This window comes from Prionailurus viverrinus, chromosome A1 (genome assembly GCF_022837055.1).
Source record: "Prionailurus viverrinus isolate Anna chromosome A1, UM_Priviv_1.0, whole genome shotgun sequence".
Taxonomy (NCBI): Eukaryota; Metazoa; Chordata; class Mammalia; order Carnivora; family Felidae; genus Prionailurus; species Prionailurus viverrinus.
Window position 1 is genome coordinate 186,285,981 of NC_062561.1, and position 4,690 is coordinate 186,290,670.

The 4,690-nt window shown below is 40.5% G+C and overlaps 1 pseudogene; it reads right to left on the bottom strand.

Moving 5' to 3' along the window:
- Positions 1-106: 106 nt before the first annotated feature.
- LOC125167783 (keratin, type I cytoskeletal 18-like) lies at positions 107-1,453 on the bottom strand (annotated as a pseudogene).
- Positions 1,454-4,690: the final 3,237 nt, after the last annotated feature.

Here is a 4,690-nt window from a genome sequence, read left to right on the forward strand (position 1 = left end):
GACACCCTACCATTTATTCTTAATTTTTTAATTTTTTAATTTTTTTGTTGACCTCTGAACTTTTTATTGGCCTCCTGCTCTCCATAGGTACCCTGCTTCTGCTGCTTCAGTGCCTCAGAACTTTGGTATCGTTGGTCTTAGGACCTTGCTGTCCACAATCCTGTGGGTGGTGGTCATCTAGATGGTTTACAAGGAATTGCTGCTATCCAGGGGATCACCAAGACTGAAGTCCTACCTGTGTTCCAGCAGGCGACGGTAGGTGGTGATCTCAGCCTTCAGCTTAAACCTGACATTGAGCAAGGAAGGCCTCATACTCTTGGCCACTCTCTGCCACTGTCCCTCTGCCTGGGCTGGGACAGCTCTGACTCCAGATGCAGCAGGACCCTGTTGAGTTGCTCCATCTGCATCATGTAGTGGGCCTCCACCTCCCAAGCTGTTCCCCAAGCTGGCCTTCAGGTTTCTCATTGAGTGCAGGTTGATTTCCAAGGTCTGGGCTGTACGTCTCAGCTCCATGAGGGTCATCTCAACTGATCCTATCTTAGTGGTCTGTGAGGTAGCCACTGTGGTGCTCTCCTCAATCTTCTCAGACCAGTACTTGTCCAGCTTCTCTCGGTTTTTGAGCCAGTTCATCATCCTGGGCCCGGATGTCCGCCATGATCTTGCTGAGGTCCTGAGATTTTGGGGGCATCTAAGTCCATGGTCAACCCAGAGTTGACAGTTTGGTTTTGTAGACCTTTTACTTCCTCCTCCTGGTTCTTCTTCATGAAGATCAGCTCCTCCTTGAAAGCCTCAATCTCTGTCTCCAGCTGCAGCCAAGTGACATTGGTGTCATCAATTACCTCACAGAGGCCATGGATGTCACTCTTCAAAGACTGGCACATGGCCAGCTCCATCTCATGCTTGACTTTGAAGTCATCATTAGCAAGATGGGCATTGTCAATCTGCAGAACAATGTGGACATTGTCCACAGAATTTTCAAAGAACTGAGCCTTGATGGTCTTGAAGTAATGTCCCCAGTTTCTGACCTGGGGTTCTTTCTTCTCTAGGTGTTTCCAGATTTTGATCTCCAGTCTCTGATTATCAGCCTCCAGGTTCCTCACCCTCTCCAGGTAGGAGGCCAGATGGTCATGCAAGTCTTGCATGGTCTCCTTCTTGCCCTGGATTTCCCCTATGCCCACTAGACCCCTGGCTATCCTGGTGGCCATGTCCCAGGCCCCCAACCATCCTGAAGCTAGAGTAGCAGGATATGGAGATCCAGGAGCTTGAACCCTCAGTGCCTGCATAGACCCCGGCTGCACTGCTGACTGGCTGAACCTGGTGGCTGGGCGACTGCACTGAGCCCAGGGACCTGTAGTTGGAGGAAAAGGTAGAGCGGTTGATGAAGCTCATGCTGTTCCAGGAGTAAGAGGAGAGGCCAGGAATCAGGCTTGGGCCACCACCCATACCATTTTTAAATCAGATTTGTTATTGTTGAATTCTAGGCATTCCTTTTATATTTGGGATATTAACCCGTTATCATATACAGTAAAACCTTGGTTTGTGAGCATAATTCATTCTGGAAACATGTTTGTAATCCCAAGCACTTGAATATCAAAGCGAATTTCAAGAACCAATGGCCCAGTTGTGATCATGTGATGTTTGGCATCATATACTACTCATATTGCAAGACATCACTGGTTTATCAAGTTAAAATTAGAAATGTTTGCGCATCTTGCAGAACAAGTTACTCACAATCCAAGGTTTTATTTATATGACTGGCAAATATTTTCTCCCATTCCATAGGCTGCATTTTTACTCTGTTGATAGTGTCCTTTCATGCACCAAGGTTTTTCATTTTGATGCAATCCAGTTTTCTATTATTTTTCTTTTGTGGCATATGCTTTTGATGTCACATCCAGGAATCATTACCAAATCCAACGTTGTGAAGCTTTTCCCCTGTGTCTTCTTCTAAGAGTTTTATAGTTTCTCTACCCAACATAAACAGAAAAGGTTTTGCTTTAGATAAATCATTTCTCTTCTTCCTTTTTCTTTTCATGTTATAATCCCTCATGTTCCCTATATTTACCACAAAGTGGCTAGCTAATCTGAGAATTTAACCTGTACCAATATTAATGTGTTTTTCCTATTGGTTATTTATGGCTACATTAAACAACAACAACAAAAACTACCTCAAAGCTAAGTGACTTAAAACAGTGTGCCATTTACTTACTAACAAATCCATACTCAGCCAGAGTAGACTAGAGTGGCTCAGAGACTGATAGCTGTAATTCTCTGAAGGGTCACTCACTCACTCACTCACTCACTCACTCACTCACTCACCTGTGTGGCCTTAATGCTGTCTGGGTGGGACTTCAGCTTTGGTTGTAACCAGAATACTTGCATGTGATGTTTCCATATGACTGCTGGGCTTTCTTATAGCCTGGTGGCTGGGTTCCAAGGGTGAGCACATAAAGAAAGAGAGATAGAGATTAGAGAGCAGGCAGGAGCCATATGGTCTGTATGAACTAGTTTCTGAAGTCATGCCACATTCCTTCTGTTGTTCTCTATTTGCCAAGTAGCCTAGTCCACTTCAAGGACAGGGAAAATAGGCTCTGCTTACTGATATATGGCTGCAAGGTTCTGGGAGAGCATTTAAGGCCAGGAATATTGCTGTGGCTATTTTTGGAAATACAATCTTCATACCTCACAATGGCAATATACAAATTCTGAAAAGGCAATATTAAAAATCTAAAGAAATGATTGTCAAAATGGGAGTTTCAGGCAATAAAACACAGTTTTGGCAGAGATAGTTGGACAGCCCTTTCAGTAACATTAGGTAGGCAACCACATATTCTATAATACATGGACCAGTTCAAAAAGGGAACAATGAGCTTTTCTAAGGACTATGTGAGTCAAGCTGTCTACGCAAAGTCTTGCAAAGTAGAATTTATTTTTGAAAACTCACTAATCTTAAGATTTGAAGAGAATGTTCTTTTTTTTTTTTAATTTTTTTTTCAACATTTATTTATTTTTGGGACAGAGAGAGACAGAGCATGAACGGGGGAGGGGCAGAGAGAGAGGGAGACACAGAATCGGAAACAGGCTCCAGGCTCCGAGCCATCAGCCCAGAGCCTGACGCAGGGCTCAAACTCCCGGACCGCGAGATCGTGACCTGGCTGAAGTCGGATGCCTAACCAACTGCGCCACCCAGGCGCCCCTTGAAGAGAATGTTCTAATAAGTTTCCTTATCATTGCTGCCTAAACTTGTGTAGAGATACTGTCATCCAGAATGGTCAGGATGTTATCAGTGTGGGTTCTTTTTTTAAATTCTGAAGCTACCTAATTATAAAAGTAGTAAAGATTAGACAGTTTGAAAGATGAATGTTGAAAAAATATTATGTCAAGGAAAGCAGAAAAGGACATGGATTTGAAGGTCATCTAGAATTCTGTGGAGAGTGATTCTGTTGGAACTGAGTGCTGAGAATATCAACAGTGCCTTATTCATGCTGTTTTTGAACTTAAGGTCTAAGTGATTTACATTTGGTAACCAGATCTTATTATTATTTCTACTATGTACCTGTCGAGAAAGTTACTTGTAACTGGGGGAAAAAGAACTACTCCAAATTTATACTGTTTGTCACTTTGCCAATCAGAAAGTTCTACAAATGAATACTTTTGATATTTTTTGCAAACTCTAGTCTAATTACCAGTACCAAATGCTGACACTCACTGGAACAGAGCATTAAGTGAATATTGGGTTGTGACAGCTAATTATTCTGATTTAAGAAGGAGTCTGTTTCTTCATGCTCTTAGTCACAGACTGTTATAGTGAGACATTGTTTTTCTTTGTTTACTCCCATGAGTTTTAGGTTAATGGTTAAGTAAACCCTAATACTATCAGTTAACCAGAATGTTTGACTAACTCTCCCTTGTCATTGCCCCAGACAACAGAGCCTTTATCTTATATGTAAGCTCAAGACCATTGTGGTAGGTACTGGGAGTTCTTGTTACATAAGTGCTGACGCAAGTTACCCCCAGTTACAATAGTAGACATAATATGAACATATTCACTAATGAACCAAGCACTTATGAAATTAGTCTCATCTCAAAGATTCTTTCACTCATTAACACTTGTGTCTAGCCCACCCATCAGGTCAATGTCTTTGTCAAGCATAATATATAATGTAAATAGGACACAGATGGATTACAAAATTAAGTTGCAAACCTTGTAAAAAGGATGATGACAGGATAGATAATTCAGAAGGGAATGATTTGAATATCAAAGGATAAGGAGGGGCCCTTGGGAAAATTGATGAAACTCTAGTATATTTTGCAAAAATTTTAAAATTGAATATGAAGGAAATACTGACTTAGGACTCTCATCAACTTTATCAAAAGAATCATGCCAGAACTAAAACAAAATCAATCCTTAATTCATTTTTTGTTTGTTGTATTAGGACATATTTGTAATTACAAACTAACTTTTAAATATAAGATAAAATTACAATCTTTGGTTTCTCTTCTCATTATGAATGTCTCTATAAAAAATTTTTTCTCATTATTTAATATGAACTTCTATTCCACTTTTAATAGATGTTGTTTTCCTGTTATTAATTATGCTCAGATAATGAGGACATCCTAAATCAATGCTCTTCATGTTGGTAGTTTTCTAAAACCTATATTCAATTATTTATTTATTTAATGTTTATTT